We start from the raw sequence: 20,856 nt of genomic DNA on the forward strand, positions 1-20,856 counted from the left end.
TTTGCTGATGATACTAAGCTGGCTGGCAGGGTGAAATGTCATCAGGATGTTAGCAGATTACAGGGTGACCTGGACAAGTTAGGTGAGTGGCCAGATGCAATTTAATGTGGATAAATCAATGGTTACCCACTTTGGTGGAAGGCAGATTACTACCTAAATGGAATCAATTTAGGTCAAGGGGCAGGACAGAGAGATCTGGGGGTTCCTGTACACCACTCAATGAAGGTAAGCATGCAGGTACAGCAGGTAGTGAAGAAGGCTAATAGCATGCTGGCCTTCATAACAAGAGGGATGGAGTATAGAAGCAAAGAGGTTCTTTTGCAGCTGTACAGGGCCCTGGTGAGACCACACCTGGAGTACTGTGTGCAGTTCTGCTCTCCAGATTTGATTCTGGCTATTGAGGGAATGCAGCGTAGGTTCACCAGGTCAATTCCTGGACTGGCGGGATTACCTTACACTGAAAGACTGGAGCGACTGGGCTTGTGTGTACCCTCGAGTTTAGAAGACTGAGAGGGGATCTGATTGAGACATTTCAGATCATCAAAGGATTGGACACTCTGGCGGCAGGAAACATGTTTCCGCTGCTGGGTGAGTGCCGAAACAGAGGACACTGCTTAAAAATACGGGGTAGACCATTTAGGACAGAGATGAGGAGAAACTTCTTCACCCAGAGAGTGGTGGCTGTGTGGAATGCTCTGCCCCAGAGGGCAGTGGAGGCCCAGTCTCTGGATTCATTTAAGAAAGAGTTGCATAGAGCTCTCAAGGATAGTGGAATCAAGGGTTACGGAGATAAGGCAGGAACAGGATACTGATTAAGGATGATCAGCCATGATCATATTGAATGGTGGTGCAGGCTCGAAAGGCAGAATGGCCAACTCCTGCACCTATTGTCCTCCTTTCCTGACTGCCACCCGCAGACAGCGTGCAGCCCCAATCCCTTTCTTTCCGTCTTTCTCGCTGATTTCGGCAGCGCTCCGCTCTCCTCCCCTCCCTGTCTGGTGCCTGCAGGCGACTGATGGCCGGCACAGCAGCAGCAGCAGCAGCAGCAGCAAAATAACCTGCCGCTCCATTGCGTGGCACAACACAAGTGCAGAGGGGTGACTTGAGCAGCCCCTGCTGGCGGAAAAAGCCTACTGCACCTGGTATTCCCAGGCGGTCTCCCATCCAAGTACTAACCAGGCCTGAGTCTGCTTAGCTTCCGAGATCAGACGAGATCGGGCGTTTTCAGACTAGTATGGCCGTAGGCACCGGCCCCTTCCTTTTCTCCCTACTTCAAGGCGTGCTGGCCAGCCACATTTTCTTTGCTGCTCTTTCTCTTTATCCCCTTTGTTTTTTTTTTCTCTTTTCTCTTTGCTCTTCCTCCTCTGTGCGTGCTTCCCTCCCTCCGTCCCTCCAGCTGCCTTTCAGCCAGCCCTTGCCCACCAGGCTCCTGTAGTCTCCCACATCCCCACGCAGGCCAACTGCAAGCCCTCCCCCTGCTTCATCAGGCTGCAGCCTGCATTCTCTCATCCTTCCGCACTCCTCCACGCCTCCCTTTCCCAATGGCAGGCAGTGGCCAGGGGGGTACCGCAGGGATCACTACTGGCACCGCAGCTTTTTACCATATATCTTAACCATCTACAAGATGCTATTAGCCATAACATTAGCAAATTTGCTGATGATACTAAGCTGGCTGGCAGGGTGAAATGTCATCAGGATGTTAGCAGATTACAGGGTGACCTGGACAAGTTAGGTGAGTGGCCAGATGCAATTTAATGTGGATAAATCAATGGTTACCCACTTTGGTGGAAGGCAGATTACTACCTAAATGGAATCAATTTAGGTCAAGGGGCAGGACAGAGAGATCTGGGGGTTCCTGTACACCACTCAATGAAGGTAAGCATGCAGGTACAGCAGGTAGTGAAGAAGGCTAATAGCATGCTGGCCTTCATAACAAGAGGGATGGAGTATAGAAGCAAAGAGGTTCTTTTGCAGCTGTACAGGGCCCTGGTGAGACCACACCTGGAGTACTGTGTGCAGTTCTGCTCTCCAGATTTGATTCTGGCTATTGAGGGAATGCAGCGTAGGTTCACCAGGTCAATTCCTGGACTGGCGGGATTACCTTACACTGAAAGACTGGAGCGACTGGGCTTGTGTGTACCCTCGAGTTTAGAAGACTGAGAGGGGATCTGATTGAGACATTTCAGATCATCAAAGGATTGGACACTCTGGCGGCAGGAAACATGTTTCCGCTGCTGGGTGAGTGCCGAAACAGAGGACACTGCTTAAAAATACGGGGTAGACCATTTAGGACAGAGATGAGGAGAAACTTCTTCACCCAGAGAGTGGTGGCTGTGTGGAATGCTCTGCCCCAGAGGGCAGTGGAGGCCCAGTCTCTGGATTCATTTAAGAAAGAGTTGCATAGAGCTCTCAAGGATAGTGGAATCAAGGGTTACGGAGATAAGGCAGGAACAGGATACTGATTAAGGATGATCAGCCATGATCATATTGAATGGTGGTGCAGGCTCGAAAGGCAGAATGGCCAACTCCTGCACCTATTGTCCTCCTTTCCTGACTGCCACCCGCAGACAGCGTGCAGCCCCAATCCCTTTCTTTCCGTCTTTCTCGCTGATTTCGGCAGCGCTCCGCTCTCCTCCCCTCCCTGTCTGGTGCCTGCAGGCGACTGATGGCCGGCACAGCAGCAGCAGCAGCAGCAGCAGCAAAATAACCTGCCGCTCCATTGCGTGGCACAACACAAGTGCAGAGGGGTGACTTGAGCAGCCCCTGCTGGCGGAAAAAGCCTACTGCACCTGGTATTCCCAGGCGGTCTCCCATCCAAGTACTAACCAGGCCTGAGTCTGCTTAGCTTCCGAGATCAGACGAGATCGGGCGTTTTCAGACTAGTATGGCCGTAGGCACCGGCCCCTTCCTTTTCTCCCTACTTCAAGGCGTGCTGGCCAGCCACATTTTCTTTGCTGCTCTTTCTCTTTATCCCCTTTGTTTTTTTTTTCTCTTTTCTCTTTGCTCTTCCTCCTCTGTGCGTGCTTCCCTCCCTCCGTCCCTCCAGCTGCCTTTCAGCCAGCCCTTGCCCACCAGGCTCCTGTAGTCTCCCACATCCCCACGCAGGCCAACTGCAAGCCCTCCCCCTGCTTCATCAGGCTGCAGCCTGCATTCTCTCATCCTTCCGCACTCCTCCACGCCTCCCTTTCCCAATGGCAGGCAGTGGCCAGGGGGGTACCGCAGGGATCACTACTGGCACCGCAGCTTTTTACCATATATCTTAACCATCTACAAGATGCTATTAGCCATAACATTAGCAAATTTGCTGATGATACTAAGCTGGCTGGCAGGGTGAAATGTCATCAGGATGTTAGCAGATTACAGGGTGACCTGGACAAGTTAGGTGAGTGGCCAGATGCAATTTAATGTGGATAAATCAATGGTTACCCACTTTGGTGGAAGGCAGATTACTACCTAAATGGAATCAATTTAGGTCAAGGGGCAGGACAGAGAGATCTGGGGGTTCCTGTACACCACTCAATGAAGGTAAGCATGCAGGTACAGCAGGTAGTGAAGAAGGCTAATAGCATGCTGGCCTTCATAACAAGAGGGATGGAGTATAGAAGCAAAGAGGTTCTTTTGCAGCTGTACAGGGCCCTGGTGAGACCACACCTGGAGTACTGTGTGCAGTTCTGCTCTCCAGATTTGATTCTGGCTATTGAGGGAATGCAGCGTAGGTTCACCAGGTCAATTCCTGGACTGGCGGGATTACCTTACACTGAAAGACTGGAGCGACTGGGCTTGTGTGTACCCTCGAGTTTAGAAGACTGAGAGGGGATCTGATTGAGACATTTCAGATCATCAAAGGATTGGACACTCTGGCGGCAGGAAACATGTTTCCGCTGCTGGGTGAGTGCCGAAACAGAGGACACTGCTTAAAAATACGGGGTAGACCATTTAGGACAGAGATGAGGAGAAACTTCTTCACCCAGAGAGTGGTGGCTGTGTGGAATGCTCTGCCCCAGAGGGCAGTGGAGGCCCAGTCTCTGGATTCATTTAAGAAAGAGTTGCATAGAGCTCTCAAGGATAGTGGAATCAAGGGTTACGGAGATAAGGCAGGAACAGGATACTGATTAAGGATGATCAGCCATGATCATATTGAATGGTGGTGCAGGCTCGAAAGGCAGAATGGCCAACTCCTGCACCTATTGTCCTCCTTTCCTGACTGCCACCCGCAGACAGCGTGCAGCCCCAATCCCTTTCTTTCCGTCTTTCTCGCTGATTTCGGCAGCGCTCCGCTCTCCTCCCCTCCCTGTCTGGTGCCTGCAGGCGACTGATGGCCGGCACAGCAGCAGCAGCAGCAGCAGCAGCAAAAATAACCTGCCGCTCCATTGCGTGGCACAACACAAGTGCAGAGGGGTGACTTGAGCAGCCCCTGCTGGCGGAAAAAGCCTACTGCACCTGGTATTCCCAGGCGGTCTCCCATCCAAGTACTAACCAGGCCTGAGTCTGCTTAGCTTCCGAGATCAGACGAGATCGGGCGTTTTCAGACTAGTATGGCCGTAGGCACCGGCCCCTTCCTTTTCTCCCTACTTCAAGGCGTGCTGGCCAGCCACATTTTCTTTGCTGCTCTTTCTCTTTATCCCCTTTGTTTTTTTTTTCTCTTTTCTCTTTGCTCTTCCTCCTCTGTGCGTGCTTCCCTCCCTCCGTCCCTCCAGCTGCCTTTCAGCCAGCCCTTGCCCACCAGGCTCCTGTAGTCTCCCACATCCCCACGCAGGCCAACTGCAAGCCCTCCCCCTGCTTCATCAGGCTGCAGCCTGCATTCTCTCATCCTTCCGCACTCCTCCACGCCTCCCTTTCCCAATGGCAGGCAGTGGCCAGGGGGGTACCGCAGGGATCACTACTGGCACCGCAGCTTTTTACCATATATCTTAACCATCTACAAGATGCTATTAGCCATAACATTAGCAAATTTGCTGATGATACTAAGCTGGCTGGCAGGGTGAAATGTCATCAGGATGTTAGCAGATTACAGGGTGACCTGGACAAGTTAGGTGAGTGGCCAGATGCAATTTAATGTGGATAAATCAATGGTTACCCACTTTGGTGGAAGGCAGATTACTACCTAAATGGAATCAATTTAGGTCAAGGGGCAGGACAGAGAGATCTGGGGGTTCCTGTACACCACTCAATGAAGGTAAGCATGCAGGTACAGCAGGTAGTGAAGAAGGCTAATAGCATGCTGGCCTTCATAACAAGAGGGATGGAGTATAGAAGCAAAGAGGTTCTTTTGCAGCTGTACAGGGCCCTGGTGAGACCACACCTGGAGTACTGTGTGCAGTTCTGCTCTCCAGATTTGATTCTGGCTATTGAGGGAATGCAGCGTAGGTTCACCAGGTCAATTCCTGGACTGGCGGGATTACCTTACACTGAAAGACTGGAGCGACTGGGCTTGTGTGTACCCTCGAGTTTAGAAGACTGAGAGGGGATCTGATTGAGACATTTCAGATCATCAAAGGATTGGACACTCTGGCGGCAGGAAACATGTTTCCGCTGCTGGGTGAGTGCCGAAACAGAGGACACTGCTTAAAAATACGGGGTAGACCATTTAGGACAGAGATGAGGAGAAACTTCTTCACCCAGAGAGTGGTGGCTGTGTGGAATGCTCTGCCCCAGAGGGCAGTGGAGGCCCAGTCTCTGGATTCATTTAAGAAAGAGTTGCATAGAGCTCTCAAGGATAGTGGAATCAAGGGTTACGGAGATAAGGCAGGAACAGGATACTGATTAAGGATGATCAGCCATGATCATATTGAATGGTGGTGCAGGCTCGAAAGGCAGAATGGCCAACTCCTGCACCTATTGTCCTCCTTTCCTGACTGCCACCCGCAGACAGCGTGCAGCCCCAATCCCTTTCTTTCCGTCTTTCTCGCTGATTTCGGCAGCGCTCCGCTCTCCTCCCCTCCCTGTCTGGTGCCTGCAGGCGACTGATGGCCGGCACAGCAGCAGCAGCAGCAGCAGCAGCAGCAAAAATAACCTGCCGCTCCATTGCGTGGCACAACACAAGTGCAGAGGGGTGACTTGAGCAGCCCCTGCTGGCGGAAAAAGCCTACTGCACCTGGTATTCCCAGGCGGTCTCCCATCCAAGTACTAACCAGGCCTGAGTCTGCTTAGCTTCCGAGATCAGACGAGATCGGGCGTTTTCAGACTAGTATGGCCGTAGGCACCGGCCCCTTCCTTTTCTCCCTACTTCAAGGCGTGCTGGCCAGCCACATTTTCTTTGCTGCTCTTTCTCTTTATCCCCTTTGTTTTTTTTTTCTCTTTTCTCTTTGCTCTTCCTCCTCTGTGCGTGCTTCCCTCCCTCCGTCCCTCCAGCTGCCTTTCAGCCAGCCCTTGCCCACCAGGCTCCTGTAGTCTCCCACATCCCCACGCAGGCCAACTGCAAGCCCTCCCCCTGCTTCATCAGGCTGCAGCCTGCATTCTCTCATCCTTCCGCACTCCTCCACGCCTCCCTTTCCCAATGGCAGGCAGTGGCCAGGGGGGTACCGCAGGGATCACTACTGGCACCGCAGCTTTTTACCATATATCTTAACCATCTACAAGATGCTATTAGCCATAACATTAGCAAATTTGCTGATGATACTAAGCTGGCTGGCAGGGTGAAATGTCATCAGGATGTTAGCAGATTACAGGGTGACCTGGACAAGTTAGGTGAGTGGCCAGATGCAATTTAATGTGGATAAATCAATGGTTACCCACTTTGGTGGAAGGCAGATTACTACCTAAATGGAATCAATTTAGGTCAAGGGGCAGGACAGAGAGATCTGGGGGTTCCTGTACACCACTCAATGAAGGTAAGCATGCAGGTACAGCAGGTAGTGAAGAAGGCTAATAGCATGCTGGCCTTCATAACAAGAGGGATGGAGTATAGAAGCAAAGAGGTTCTTTTGCAGCTGTACAGGGCCCTGGTGAGACCACACCTGGAGTACTGTGTGCAGTTCTGCTCTCCAGATTTGATTCTGGCTATTGAGGGAATGCAGCGTAGGTTCACCAGGTCAATTCCTGGACTGGCGGGATTACCTTACACTGAAAGACTGGAGCGACTGGGCTTGTGTGTACCCTCGAGTTTAGAAGACTGAGAGGGGATCTGATTGAGACATTTCAGATCATCAAAGGATTGGACACTCTGGCGGCAGGAAACATGTTTCCGCTGCTGGGTGAGTGCCGAAACAGAGGACACTGCTTAAAAATACGGGGTAGACCATTTAGGACAGAGATGAGGAGAAACTTCTTCACCCAGAGAGTGGTGGCTGTGTGGAATGCTCTGCCCCAGAGGGCAGTGGAGGCCCAGTCTCTGGATTCATTTAAGAAAGAGTTGCATAGAGCTCTCAAGGATAGTGGAATCAAGGGTTACGGAGATAAGGCAGGAACAGGATACTGATTAAGGATGATCAGCCATGATCATATTGAATGGTGGTGCAGGCTCGAAAGGCAGAATGGCCAACTCCTGCACCTATTGTCCTCCTTTCCTGACTGCCACCCGCAGACAGCGTGCAGCCCCAATCCCTTTCTTTCCGTCTTTCTCGCTGATTTCGGCAGCGCTCCGCTCTCCTCCCCTCCCTGTCTGGTGCCTGCAGGCGACTGATGGCCGGCACAGCAGCAGCAGCAGCAGCAGCAGCAAAATAACCTGCCGCTCCATTGCGTGGCACAACACAAGTGCAGAGGGGTGACTTGAGCAGCCCCTGCTGGCGGAAAAAGCCTACTGCACCTGGTATTCCCAGGCGGTCTCCCATCCAAGTACTAACCAGGCCTGAGTCTGCTTAGCTTCCGAGATCAGACGAGATCGGGCGTTTTCAGACTAGTATGGCCGTAGGCACCGGCCCCTTCCTTTTCTCCCTACTTCAAGGCGTGCTGGCCAGCCACATTTTCTTTGCTGCTCTTTCTCTTTATCCCCTTTGTTTTTTTTTTCTCTTTTCTCTTTGCTCTTCCTCCTCTGTGCGTGCTTCCCTCCCTCCGTCCCTCCAGCTGCCTTTCAGCCAGCCCTTGCCCACCAGGCTCCTGTAGTCTCCCACATCCCCACGCAGGCCAACTGCAAGCCCTCCCCCTGCTTCATCAGGCTGCAGCCTGCATTCTCTCATCCTTCCGCACTCCTCCACGCCTCCCTTTCCCAATGGCAGGCAGTGGCCAGGGGGGTACCGCAGGGATCACTACTGGCACCGCAGCTTTTTACCATATATCTTAACCATCTACAAGATGCTATTAGCCATAACATTAGCAAATTTGCTGATGATACTAAGCTGGCTGGCAGGGTGAAATGTCATCAGGATGTTAGCAGATTACAGGGTGACCTGGACAAGTTAGGTGAGTGGCCAGATGCAATTTAATGTGGATAAATCAATGGTTACCCACTTTGGTGGAAGGCAGATTACTACCTAAATGGAATCAATTTAGGTCAAGGGGCAGGACAGAGAGATCTGGGGGTTCCTGTACACCACTCAATGAAGGTAAGCATGCAGGTACAGCAGGTAGTGAAGAAGGCTAATAGCATGCTGGCCTTCATAACAAGAGGGATGGAGTATAGAAGCAAAGAGGTTCTTTTGCAGCTGTACAGGGCCCTGGTGAGACCACACCTGGAGTACTGTGTGCAGTTCTGCTCTCCAGATTTGATTCTGGCTATTGAGGGAATGCAGCGTAGGTTCACCAGGTCAATTCCTGGACTGGCGGGATTACCTTACACTGAAAGACTGGAGCGACTGGGCTTGTGTGTACCCTCGAGTTTAGAAGACTGAGAGGGGATCTGATTGAGACATTTCAGATCATCAAAGGATTGGACACTCTGGCGGCAGGAAACATGTTTCCGCTGCTGGGTGAGTGCCGAAACAGAGGACACTGCTTAAAAATACGGGGTAGACCATTTAGGACAGAGATGAGGAGAAACTTCTTCACCCAGAGAGTGGTGGCTGTGTGGAATGCTCTGCCCCAGAGGGCAGTGGAGGCCCAGTCTCTGGATTCATTTAAGAAAGAGTTGCATAGAGCTCTCAAGGATAGTGGAATCAAGGGTTACGGAGATAAGGCAGGAACAGGATACTGATTAAGGATGATCAGCCATGATCATATTGAATGGTGGTGCAGGCTCGAAAGGCAGAATGGCCAACTCCTGCACCTATTGTCCTCCTTTCCTGACTGCCACCCGCAGACAGCGTGCAGCCCCAATCCCTTTCTTTCCGTCTTTCTCGCTGATTTCGGCAGCGCTCCGCTCTCCTCCCCTCCCTGTCTGGTGCCTGCAGGCGACTGATGGCCGGCACAGCAGCAGCAGCAGCAGCAGCAGCAAAAATAACCTGCCGCTCCATTGCGTGGCACAACACAAGTGCAGAGGGGTGACTTGAGCAGCCCCTGCTGGCGGAAAAAGCCTACTGCACCTGGTATTCCCAGGCGGTCTCCCATCCAAGTACTAACCAGGCCTGAGTCTGCTTAGCTTCCGAGATCAGACGAGATCGGGCGTTTTCAGACTAGTATGGCCGTAGGCACCGGCCCCTTCCTTTTCTCCCTACTTCAAGGCGTGCTGGCCAGCCACATTTTCTTTGCTGCTCTTTCTCTTTATCCCCTTTGTTTTTTTTTTCTCTTTTCTCTTTGCTCTTCCTCCTCTGTGCGTGCTTCCCTCCCTCCGTCCCTCCAGCTGCCTTTCAGCCAGCCCTTGCCCACCAGGCTCCTGTAGTCTCCCACATCCCCACGCAGGCCAACTGCAAGCCCTCCCCCTGCTTCATCAGGCTGCAGCCTGCATTCTCTCATCCTTCCGCACTCCTCCACGCCTCCCTTTCCCAATGGCAGGCAGTGGCCAGGGGGGTACCGCAGGGATCACTACTGGCACCGCAGCTTTTTACCATATATCTTAACCATCTACAAGATGCTATTAGCCATAACATTAGCAAATTTGCTGATGATACTAAGCTGGCTGGCAGGGTGAAATGTCATCAGGATGTTAGCAGATTACAGGGTGACCTGGACAAGTTAGGTGAGTGGCCAGATGCAATTTAATGTGGATAAATCAATGGTTACCCACTTTGGTGGAAGGCAGATTACTACCTAAATGGAATCAATTTAGGTCAAGGGGCAGGACAGAGAGATCTGGGGGTTCCTGTACACCACTCAATGAAGGTAAGCATGCAGGTACAGCAGGTAGTGAAGAAGGCTAATAGCATGCTGGCCTTCATAACAAGAGGGATGGAGTATAGAAGCAAAGAGGTTCTTTTGCAGCTGTACAGGGCCCTGGTGAGACCACACCTGGAGTACTGTGTGCAGTTCTGCTCTCCAGATTTGATTCTGGCTATTGAGGGAATGCAGCGTAGGTTCACCAGGTCAATTCCTGGACTGGCGGGATTACCTTACACTGAAAGACTGGAGCGACTGGGCTTGTGTGTACCCTCGAGTTTAGAAGACTGAGAGGGGATCTGATTGAGACATTTCAGATCATCAAAGGATTGGACACTCTGGCGGCAGGAAACATGTTTCCGCTGCTGGGTGAGTGCCGAAACAGAGGACACTGCTTAAAAATACGGGGTAGACCATTTAGGACAGAGATGAGGAGAAACTTCTTCACCCAGAGAGTGGTGGCTGTGTGGAATGCTCTGCCCCAGAGGGCAGTGGAGGCCCAGTCTCTGGATTCATTTAAGAAAGAGTTGCATAGAGCTCTCAAGGATAGTGGAATCAAGGGTTACGGAGATAAGGCAGGAACAGGATACTGATTAAGGATGATCAGCCATGATCATATTGAATGGTGGTGCAGGCTCGAAAGGCAGAATGGCCAACTCCTGCACCTATTGTCCTCCTTTCCTGACTGCCACCCGCAGACAGCGTGCAGCCCCAATCCCTTTCTTTCCGTCTTTCTCGCTGATTTCGGCAGCGCTCCGCTCTCCTCCCCTCCCTGTCTGGTGCCTGCAGGCGACTGATGGCCGGCACAGCAGCAGCAGCAGCAGCAGCAGCAAAAATAACCTGCCGCTCCATTGCGTGGCACAACACAAGTGCAGAGGGGTGACTTGAGCAGCCCCTGCTGGCGGAAAAAGCCTACTGCACCTGGTATTCCCAGGCGGTCTCCCATCCAAGTACTAACCAGGCCTGAGTCTGCTTAGCTTCCGAGATCAGACGAGATCGGGCGTTTTCAGACTAGTATGGCCGTAGGCACCGGCCCCTTCCTTTTCTCCCTACTTCAAGGCGTGCTGGCCAGCCACATTTTCTTTGCTGCTCTTTCTCTTTATCCCCTTTGTTTTTTTTTTCTCTTTTCTCTTTGCTCTTCCTCCTCTGTGCGTGCTTCCCTCCCTCCGTCCCTCCAGCTGCCTTTCAGCCAGCCCTTGCCCACCAGGCTCCTGTAGTCTCCCACATCCCCACGCAGGCCAACTGCAAGCCCTCCCCCTGCTTCATCAGGCTGCAGCCTGCATTCTCTCATCCTTCCGCACTCCTCCACGCCTCCCTTTCCCAATGGCAGGCAGTGGCCAGGGGGGTACCGCAGGGATCACTACTGGCACCGCAGCTTTTTACCATATATCTTAACCATCTACAAGATGCTATTAGCCATAACATTAGCAAATTTGCTGATGATACTAAGCTGGCTGGCAGGGTGAAATGTCATCAGGATGTTAGCAGATTACAGGGTGACCTGGACAAGTTAGGTGAGTGGCCAGATGCAATTTAATGTGGATAAATCAATGGTTACCCACTTTGGTGGAAGGCAGATTACTACCTAAATGGAATCAATTTAGGTCAAGGGGCAGGACAGAGAGATCTGGGGGTTCCTGTACACCACTCAATGAAGGTAAGCATGCAGGTACAGCAGGTAGTGAAGAAGGCTAATAGCATGCTGGCCTTCATAACAAGAGGGATGGAGTATAGAAGCAAAGAGGTTCTTTTGCAGCTGTACAGGGCCCTGGTGAGACCACACCTGGAGTACTGTGTGCAGTTCTGCTCTCCAGATTTGATTCTGGCTATTGAGGGAATGCAGCGTAGGTTCACCAGGTCAATTCCTGGACTGGCGGGATTACCTTACACTGAAAGACTGGAGCGACTGGGCTTGTGTGTACCCTCGAGTTTAGAAGACTGAGAGGGGATCTGATTGAGACATTTCAGATCATCAAAGGATTGGACACTCTGGCGGCAGGAAACATGTTTCCGCTGCTGGGTGAGTGCCGAAACAGAGGACACTGCTTAAAAATACGGGGTAGACCATTTAGGACAGAGATGAGGAGAAACTTCTTCACCCAGAGAGTGGTGGCTGTGTGGAATGCTCTGCCCCAGAGGGCAGTGGAGGCCCAGTCTCTGGATTCATTTAAGAAAGAGTTGCATAGAGCTCTCAAGGATAGTGGAATCAAGGGTTACGGAGATAAGGCAGGAACAGGATACTGATTAAGGATGATCAGCCATGATCATATTGAATGGTGGTGCAGGCTCGAAAGGCAGAATGGCCAACTCCTGCACCTATTGTCCTCCTTTCCTGACTGCCACCCGCAGACAGCGTGCAGCCCCAATCCCTTTCTTTCCGTCTTTCTCGCTGATTTCGGCAGCGCTCCGCTCTCCTCCCCTCCCTGTCTGGTGCCTGCAGGCGACTGATGGCCGGCACAGCAGCAGCAGCAGCAGCAGCAGCAAAAATAACCTGCCGCTCCATTGCGTGGCACAACACAAGTGCAGAGGGGTGACTTGAGCAGCCCCTGCTGGCGGAAAAAGCCTACTGCACCTGGTATTCCCAGGCGGTCTCCCATCCAAGTACTAACCAGGCCTGAGTCTGCTTAGCTTCCGAGATCAGACGAGATCGGGCGTTTTCAGACTAGTATGGCCGTAGGCACCGGCCCCTTCCTTTTCTCCCTACTTCAAGGCGTGCTGGCCAGCCACATTTTCTTTGCTGCTCTTTCTCTTTATCCCCTTTGTTTTTTTTTTCTCTTTTCTCTTTGCTCTTCCTCCTCTGTGCGTGCTTCCCTCCCTCCGTCCCTCCAGCTGCCTTTCAGCCAGCCCTTGCCCACCAGGCTCCTGTAGTCTCCCACATCCCCACGCAGGCCAACTGCAAGCCCTCCCCCTGCTTCATCAGGCTGCAGCCTGCATTCTCTCATCCTTCCGCACTCCTCCACGCCTCCCTTTCCCAATGGCAGGCAGTGGCCAGGGGGGTACCGCAGGGATCACTACTGGCACCGCAGCTTTTTACCATATATCTTAACCATCTACAAGATGCTATTAGCCATAACATTAGCAAATTTGCTGATGATACTAAGCTGGCTGGCAGGGTGAAATGTCATCAGGATGTTAGCAGATTACAGGGTGACCTGGACAAGTTAGGTGAGTGGCCAGATGCAATTTAATGTGGATAAATCAATGGTTACCCACTTTGGTGGAAGGCAGATTACTACCTAAATGGAATCAATTTAGGTCAAGGGGCAGGACAGAGAGATCTGGGGGTTCCTGTACACCACTCAATGAAGGTAAGCATGCAGGTACAGCAGGTAGTGAAGAAGGCTAATAGCATGCTGGCCTTCATAACAAGAGGGATGGAGTATAGAAGCAAAGAGGTTCTTTTGCAGCTGTACAGGGCCCTGGTGAGACCACACCTGGAGTACTGTGTGCAGTTCTGCTCTCCAGATTTGATTCTGGCTATTGAGGGAATGCAGCGTAGGTTCACCAGGTCAATTCCTGGACTGGCGGGATTACCTTACACTGAAAGACTGGAGCGACTGGGCTTGTGTGTACCCTCGAGTTTAGAAGACTGAGAGGGGATCTGATTGAGACATTTCAGATCATCAAAGGATTGGACACTCTGGCGGCAGGAAACATGTTTCCGCTGCTGGGTGAGTGCCGAAACAGAGGACACTGCTTAAAAATACGGGGTAGACCATTTAGGACAGAGATGAGGAGAAACTTCTTCACCCAGAGAGTGGTGGCTGTGTGGAATGCTCTGCCCCAGAGGGCAGTGGAGGCCCAGTCTCTGGATTCATTTAAGAAAGAGTTGCATAGAGCTCTCAAGGATAGTGGAATCAAGGGTTACGGAGATAAGGCAGGAACAGGATACTGATTAAGGATGATCAGCCATGATCATATTGAATGGTGGTGCAGGCTCGAAAGGCAGAATGGCCAACTCCTGCACCTATTGTCCTCCTTTCCTGACTGCCACCCGCAGACAGCGTGCAGCCCCAATCCCTTTCTTTCCGTCTTTCTCGCTGATTTCGGCAGCGCTCCGCTCTCCTCCCCTCCCTGTCTGGTGCCTGCAGGCGACTGATGGCCGGCACAGCAGCAGCAGCAGCAGCAAAAATAACCTGCCGCTCCATTGCGTGGCACAACACAAGTGCAGAGGGGTGACTTGAGCAGCCCCTGCTGGCGGAAAAAGCCTACTGCACCTGGTATTCCCAGGCGGTCTCCCATCCAAGTACTAACCAGGCCTGAGTCTGCTTAGCTTCCGAGATCAGACGAGATCGGGCGTTTTCAGACTAGTATGGCCGTAGGCACCGGCCCCTTCCTTTTCTCCCTACTTCAAGGCGTGCTGGCCAGCCACATTTTCTTTGCTGCTCTTTCTCTTTATCCCCTTTGTTTTTTTTTTCTCTTTTCTCTTTGCTCTTCCTCCTCTGTGCGTGCTTCCCTCCCTCCGTCCCTCCAGCTGCCTTTCAGCCAGCCCTTGCCCACCAGGCTCCTGTAGTCTCCCACATCCCCACGCAGGCCAACTGCAAGCCCTCCCCCTGCTTCATCAGGCTGCAGCCTGCATTCTCTCATCCTTCCGCACTCCTCCACGCCTCCCTTTCCCAATGGCAGGCAGTGGCCAGGGGGGTACCGCAGGGATCACTACTGGCACCGCAGCTTTTTACCATATATCTTAACCATCTACAAGATGCTATTAGCCATAACATTAGCAAATTTGCTGATGATACTAAGCTGGCTGGCAGGGTGAAATGTCATCAGGATGTTAGCAGATTACAGGGTGACCTGGACAAGTTAGGTGAGTGGCCAGATGCAATTTAATGTGGATAAATCAATGGTTACCCACTTTGGTGGAAGGCAGATTACTACCTAAATGGAATCAATTTAGGTCAAGGGGCAGGACAGAGAGATCTGGGGGTTCCTGTACACCACTCAATGAAGGTAAGCATGCAGGTACAGCAGGTAGTGAAGAAGGCTAATAGCATGCTGGCCTTCATAACAAGAGGGATGGAGTATAGAAGCAAAGAGGTTCTTTTGCAGCTGTACAGGGCCCTGGTGAGACCACACCTGGAGTACTGTGTGCAGTTCTGCTCTCCAGATTTGATTCTGGCTATTGAGGGAATGCAGCGTAGGTTCACCAGGTCAATTCCTGGACTGGCGGGATTACCTTACACTGAAAGACTGGAGCGACTGGGCTTGTGTGTACCCTCGAGTTTAGAAGACTGAGAGGGGATCTGATTGAGACATTTCAGATCATCAAAGGATTGGACACTCTGGCGGCAGGAAACATGTTTCCGCTGCTGGGTGAGTGCCGAAACAGAGGACACTGCTTAAAAATACGGGGTAGACCATTTAGGACAGAGATGAGGAGAAACTTCTTCACCCAGAGAGTGGTGGCTGTGTGGAATGCTCTGCCCCAGAGGGCAGTGGAGGCCCAGTCTCTGGATTCATTTAAGAAAGAGTTGCATAGAGCTCTCAAGGATAGTGGAATCAAGGGTTACGGAGATAAGGCAGGAACAGGATACTGATTAAGGATGATCAGCCATGATCATATTGAATGGTGGTGCAGGCTCGAAAGGCAGAATGGCCAACTCCTGCACCTATTGTCCTCCTTTCCTGACTGCCACCCGCAGACAGCGTGCAGCCCCAATCCCTTTCTTTCCGTCTTTCTCGCTGATTTCGGCAGCGCTCCGCTCTCCTCCCCTCCCTGTCTGGTGCCTGCAGGCGACTGATGGCCGGCACAGCAGCAGCAGCAGCAGCAGCAGCAAAATAACCTGCCGCTCCATTGCGTGGCACAACACAAGTGCAGAGGGGTGACTTGAGCAGCCCCTGCTGGCGGAAAAAGCCTACTGCACCTGGTATTCCCAGGCGGTCTCCCATCCAAGTACTAACCAGGCCTGAGTCTGCTTAGCTTCCGAGATCAGACGAGATCGGGCGTTTTCAGACTAGTATGGCCGTAGGCACCGGCCCCTTCCTTTTCTCCCTACTTCAAGGCGTGCTGGCCAGCCACATTTTCTTTGCTGCTCTTTCTCTTTATCCCCTTTGTTTTTTTTTTCTCTTTTCTCTTTGCTCTTCCTCCTCTGTGCGTGCTTCCCTCCCTCCGTCCCTCCAGCTGCCTTTCAGCCAGCCCTTGCCCACCAGGCTCCTGTAGTCTCCCACATCCCCACGCAGGCCAACTGCAAGCCCTCCCCCTGCTTCATCAGGCTGCAGCCTGCATTCTCTCATCCTTCCGCACTCCTCCACGCCTCCCTTTCCCAATGGCAGGCAGTGGCCAGGGGGGTACCGCAGGGATCACTACTGGCACCGCAGCTTTTTACCATATATCTTAACCATCTACAAGATGCTATTAGCCATAACATTAGCAAATTTGCTGATGATACTAAGCTGGCTGGCAGGGTGAAATGTCATCAGGATGTTAGCAGATTACAGGGTGACCTGGACAAGTTAGGTGAGTGGCCAGATGCAATTTAATGTGGATAAATCAATGGTTACCCACTTTGGTGGAAGGCAGATTACTACCTAAATGGAATCAATTTAGGTCAAGGGGCAGGACAGAGAGATCTGGGGGTTCCTGTACACCACTCAATGAAGGTAAGCATGCAGGTACAGCAGGTAGTGAAGAAGGCTAATAGCATGCTGGCCTTCATAACAAGAGGGATGGAGTATAGAAGCAAAGAGGTTCTTTTGCAGCTGTACAGGGCCCTGGTGAGACCACACCTGGAGTACTGTGTGCAGTTCTGCTCTCCAGATTTGATTCTGGCTATTGAGGGAATGCAGCGTAGGTTCACCAGGTCAATTCCTGGACTGGCGGGATTACCTTACACTGAAAGACTGGAGCGACTGGGCTTGTGTGTACCCTCGAGTTTAGAAGACTGAGAGGGGATCTGATTGAGACATTTCAGATCATCAAAGGATTGGACACTCTGGCGGCAGGAAACATGTTTCCGCTGCTGGGTGAGTGCCGAAACAGAGGACACTGCTTAAAAATACGGGGTAGACCATTTAGGACAGAGATGAGGAGAAACTTCTTCACCCAGAGAGTGGTGGCTGTGTGGAATGCTCTGCCCCAGAGGGCAGTGGAGGCCCAGTCTCTGGATTCATTTAAGAAAGAGTTGCATAGAGCTCTCAAGGATAGTGGAATCAAGGGTTACGGAGATAAGGCAGGAACAGGATACTGATTAAGGATGATCAGCCATGATCATATTGAATGGTGGTGCAGGCTCGAAAGGCAGAATGGCCAACTCCTGCACCTATTGTCCTCCTTTCCTGACTGCCACCCGCAGACAGCGTGCAGCCCCAATCCCTTTCTTTCCGTCTTTCTCGCTGATTTCGGCAGCGCTCCGCTCTCCTCCCCTCCCTGTCTGGTGCCTGCAGGCGACTGATGGCCGGCACAGCAGCAGCAGCAGCAGCAGCAGCAAAAATAACCTGCCGCTCCATTGCGTGGCACAACACAAGTGCAGAGGGGTGACTTGAGCAGCCCCTGCTGGCGGAAAAAGCCTACTGCACCTGGTATTCCCAGGCGGTCTCCCATCCAAGTACTAACCAGGCCTGAGTCTGCTTAGCTTCCGAGATCAGACGAGATCGGGCGTTTTCAGACTAGTATGGCCGTAGGCACCGGCCCCTTCCTTTTCTCCCTACTTCAAGGCGTGCTGGCCAGCCACATTTTCTTTGCTGCTCTTTCTCTTTATCCCCTTTGTTTTTTTTTTCTCTTTTCTCTTTGCTCTTCCTCCTCTGTGCGTGCTTCCCTCCCTCCGTCCCTCCAGCTGCCTTTCAGCCAGCCCTTGCCCACCAGGCTCCTGTAGTCTCCCACATCCCCACGCAGGCCAACTGCAAGCCCTCCCCCTGCTTCATCAGGCTGCAGCCTGCATTCTCTCATCCTTCCGCACTCCTCCACGCCTCCCTTTCCCAATGGCAGGCAGTGGCCAGGGGGGTACCGCAGGGATCACTACTGGCACCGCAGCTTTTTACCATATATCTTAACCATCTACAAGATGCTATTAGCCATAACATTAGCAAATTTGCTGATGATACTAAGCTGGCTGGCAGGGTGAAATGTCATCAGGATGTTAGCAGATTACAGGGTGACCTGGACAAGTTAGGTGAGTGGCCAGATGCAATTTAATGTGGATAAATCAATGGTTACCCACTTTGGTGGAAGGCAGATTACTACCTAAATGGAATCAATTTAGGTCAAGGGGCAGGACAGAGAGATCTGGGGGTTCCTGTACACCACTCAATGAAGGTAAGCATGCAGGTACAGCAGGTAGTGAAGAAGGCTAATAGCATGCTGGCCTTCATAACAAGAGGGATGGAGTATAGAAGCAAAGAGGTTCTTTTGCAGCTGTACAGGGCCCTGGTGAGACCACACCTGGAGTACTGTGTGCAGTTCTGCTCTCCAGATTTGATTCTGGCTATTGAGGGAATGCAGCGTAGGTTCACCAGGTCAATTCCTGGACTGGCGGGATTACCTTACACTGAAAGACTGGAGCGACTGGGCTTGTGTGTACCCTCGAGTTTAGAAGACTGAGAGGGGATCTGATTGAGACATTTCAGATCATCAAAGGATTGGACACTCTGGCGGCAGGAAACATGTTTCCGCTGCTGGGTGAGTGCCGAAACAGAGGACACTGCTTAAAAATACGGGGTAGACCATTTAGGACAGAGATGAGGAGAAACTTCTTCACCCAGAGAGTGGTGGCTGTGTGGAATGCTCTGCCCCAGAGGGCAGTGGAGGCCCAGTCTCTGGATTCATTTAAGAAAGAGTTGCATAGAGCTCTCAAGGATAGTGGAATCAAGGGTTACGGAGATAAGGCAGGAACAGGATACTGATTAAGGATGATCAGCCATGATCATATTGAATGGTGGTGCAGGCTCGAAAGGCAGAATGGCCAACTCCTGCACCTATTGTCCTCCTTTCCTGACTGCCACCCGCAGACAGCGTGCAGCCCCAATCCCTTTCTTTCCGTCTTTCTCGCTGATTTCGGCAGCGCTCCGCTCTCCTCCCCTCCCTGTCTGGTGCCTGCAGGCGACTGATGGCCGGCACAGCAGCAGCAGCAGCAGCAAAATAAACCTGCCGCTCCATTGCGTGGCACAACACAAGTGCAGAGGGGTGACTTGAGCAGCCCCTGCTGGCGGAAAAAGCCTACTGCACCTGGTATTCCCAGGCGGTCTCCCATCCAAGTACTAACCAGGCCTGAGTCTGCTTAGCTTCCGAGATCAGACGAGATCGGGCGTTTTCAGACTAGTATGGCCGTAGGCACCGGCCCCTTCCTTTTCTCCCTACTTCAAGGCGTGCTGGCCAGCCACATTTTCTTTGCTGCTCTTTCTCTTTATCCCCTTTGTTTTTTTTTTCTCTTTTCTCTTTGCTCTTCCTCCTCTGTGCGTGCTTCCCTCCCTCCGTCCCTCCAGCTGCCTTTCAGCCAGCCCTTGCCCACCAGGCTCCTGTAGTCTCCCACATCCCCACGCAGGCCAACTGCAAGCCCTCCCCCTGCTTCATCAGGCTGCAGCCTGCATTCTCTCATCCTTCCGCACTCCTCCACGCCTCCCTTTCCCAATGGCAGGCAGTGGCCAGGGGGGTACCGCAGGGATCACTACTGGCACCGCAGCTTTTTACCATATATCTTAACCATCTACAAGATGCTATTAGCCATAACATTAGCAAATTTGCTGATGATACTAAGCTGGCTGGCAGGGTGAAATGTCATCAGGATGTTAGCAGATTACAGGGTGACCTGGACAAGTTAGGTGAGTGGCCAGATGCAATTTAATGTGGATAAATCAATGGTTACCCACTTTGGTGGAAGGCAGATTACTACCTAAATGGAATCAATTTAGGTCAAGGGGCAGGACAGAGAGATCTGGGGGTTCCTGTACACCACTCAATGAAGGTAAGCATGCAGGTACAGCAGGTAGTGAAGAAGGCTAATAGCATGCTGGCCTTCATAACAAGAGGGATGGAGTATAGAAGCAAAGAGGTTCTTTTGCAGCTGTACAGGGCCCTGGTGAGACCACACCTGGAGTACTGTGTGCAGTTCTGCTCTCCAGATTTGATTCTGGCTATTGAGGGAATGCAGCGTAGGTTCACCAGGTCAATTCCTGGACTGGCGGGATTACCTTACACTGAAAGACTGGAGCGACTGGGCTTGTGTGTACCCTCGAGTTTAGAAGACTGAGAGGGGATCTGATTGAGACATTTCAGATCATCAAAGGATTGGACACTCTGGCGGCAGGAAACATGTTTCCGCTGCTGGGTGAGTGCCGAAACAGAGGACACTGCTTAAAAATACGGGGTAGACCATTTAGGACAGAGATGAGGAGAAACTTCTTCACCCAGAGAGTGGTGGCTGTGTGGAATGCTCTGCCCCAGAGGGCAGTGGAGGCCCAGTCTCTGGATTCATTTAAGAAAGAGTTGCATAGAGCTCTCAAGGATAGTGGAATCAAGGGTTACGGAGATAAGGCAGGAACAGGATACTGATTAAGGATGATCAGCCATGATCATATTGAATGGTGGTGCAGGCTCGAAAGGCAGAATGGCCAACTCCTGCACCTATTGTCCTCCTTTCCTGACTGCCACCCGCAGACAGCGTGCAGCCCCAATCCCTTTCTTTCCGTCTTTCTCGCTGATTTCGGCAGCGCTCCGCTCTCCTCCCCTCCCTGTCTGGTGCCTGCAGGCGACTGATGGCCGGCAGCAGCAGCAGCAGCAGCAGCAAAAATAACCTG

The 20,856-nt window shown here is 52.0% G+C and overlaps 12 non-coding genes across 12 annotated transcripts; all 12 read right to left on the reverse strand.

Annotated features, from left to right (window-relative positions):
• Window positions 1-1,127: 1,127 nt before the first annotated feature.
• Window positions 1,128-1,246, reverse strand: LOC132810467 (5S ribosomal RNA). Its single transcript, XR_009642847.1, has one exon. It is a non-coding gene; the product is annotated as a 5S ribosomal RNA (ribosomal RNA).
• Window positions 1,247-2,777: 1,531 nt separating this feature from the next.
• Window positions 2,778-2,896, reverse strand: LOC132810468 (5S ribosomal RNA). The gene has a single exon (XR_009642848.1). It is a non-coding gene; the product is annotated as a 5S ribosomal RNA (ribosomal RNA).
• Window positions 2,897-4,428: 1,532 nt separating this feature from the next.
• Window positions 4,429-4,547, reverse strand: LOC132810470 (5S ribosomal RNA). The gene has a single exon (XR_009642850.1). It is a non-coding gene; the product is annotated as a 5S ribosomal RNA (ribosomal RNA).
• Window positions 4,548-6,082: 1,535 nt separating this feature from the next.
• LOC132810471 (5S ribosomal RNA) lies at window positions 6,083-6,201 on the reverse strand. The gene has a single exon (XR_009642851.1). It is a non-coding gene; the product is annotated as a 5S ribosomal RNA (ribosomal RNA).
• A 1,531-nt stretch (window positions 6,202-7,732) lies between these two features.
• Window positions 7,733-7,851, reverse strand: LOC132810472 (5S ribosomal RNA). Its single transcript, XR_009642852.1, has one exon. It is a non-coding gene; the product is annotated as a 5S ribosomal RNA (ribosomal RNA).
• A 1,532-nt stretch (window positions 7,852-9,383) lies between these two features.
• Window positions 9,384-9,502, reverse strand: LOC132810473 (5S ribosomal RNA). The gene has a single exon (XR_009642853.1). It is a non-coding gene; the product is annotated as a 5S ribosomal RNA (ribosomal RNA).
• A 1,532-nt stretch (window positions 9,503-11,034) lies between these two features.
• LOC132810474 (5S ribosomal RNA) lies at window positions 11,035-11,153 on the reverse strand. Its single transcript, XR_009642854.1, has one exon. It is a non-coding gene; the product is annotated as a 5S ribosomal RNA (ribosomal RNA).
• Window positions 11,154-12,685: 1,532 nt separating this feature from the next.
• LOC132810475 (5S ribosomal RNA) lies at window positions 12,686-12,804 on the reverse strand. Its single transcript, XR_009642855.1, has one exon. It is a non-coding gene; the product is annotated as a 5S ribosomal RNA (ribosomal RNA).
• A 1,526-nt stretch (window positions 12,805-14,330) lies between these two features.
• Window positions 14,331-14,449, reverse strand: LOC132810476 (5S ribosomal RNA). Its single transcript, XR_009642856.1, has one exon. It is a non-coding gene; the product is annotated as a 5S ribosomal RNA (ribosomal RNA).
• Window positions 14,450-15,980: 1,531 nt separating this feature from the next.
• LOC132810477 (5S ribosomal RNA) lies at window positions 15,981-16,099 on the reverse strand. Its single transcript, XR_009642857.1, has one exon. It is a non-coding gene; the product is annotated as a 5S ribosomal RNA (ribosomal RNA).
• Window positions 16,100-17,631: 1,532 nt separating this feature from the next.
• LOC132810478 (5S ribosomal RNA) lies at window positions 17,632-17,750 on the reverse strand. Its single transcript, XR_009642858.1, has one exon. It is a non-coding gene; the product is annotated as a 5S ribosomal RNA (ribosomal RNA).
• Window positions 17,751-19,276: 1,526 nt separating this feature from the next.
• LOC132810479 (5S ribosomal RNA) lies at window positions 19,277-19,395 on the reverse strand. Its single transcript, XR_009642859.1, has one exon. It is a non-coding gene; the product is annotated as a 5S ribosomal RNA (ribosomal RNA).
• Window positions 19,396-20,856: the final 1,461 nt, after the last annotated feature.

Source organism: Hemiscyllium ocellatum, unplaced genomic scaffold (assembly GCF_020745735.1).
Source record: "Hemiscyllium ocellatum isolate sHemOce1 unplaced genomic scaffold, sHemOce1.pat.X.cur. scaffold_1758_pat_ctg1, whole genome shotgun sequence".
NCBI lineage: Eukaryota > Metazoa > Chordata > Chondrichthyes > Orectolobiformes > Hemiscylliidae > Hemiscyllium > Hemiscyllium ocellatum.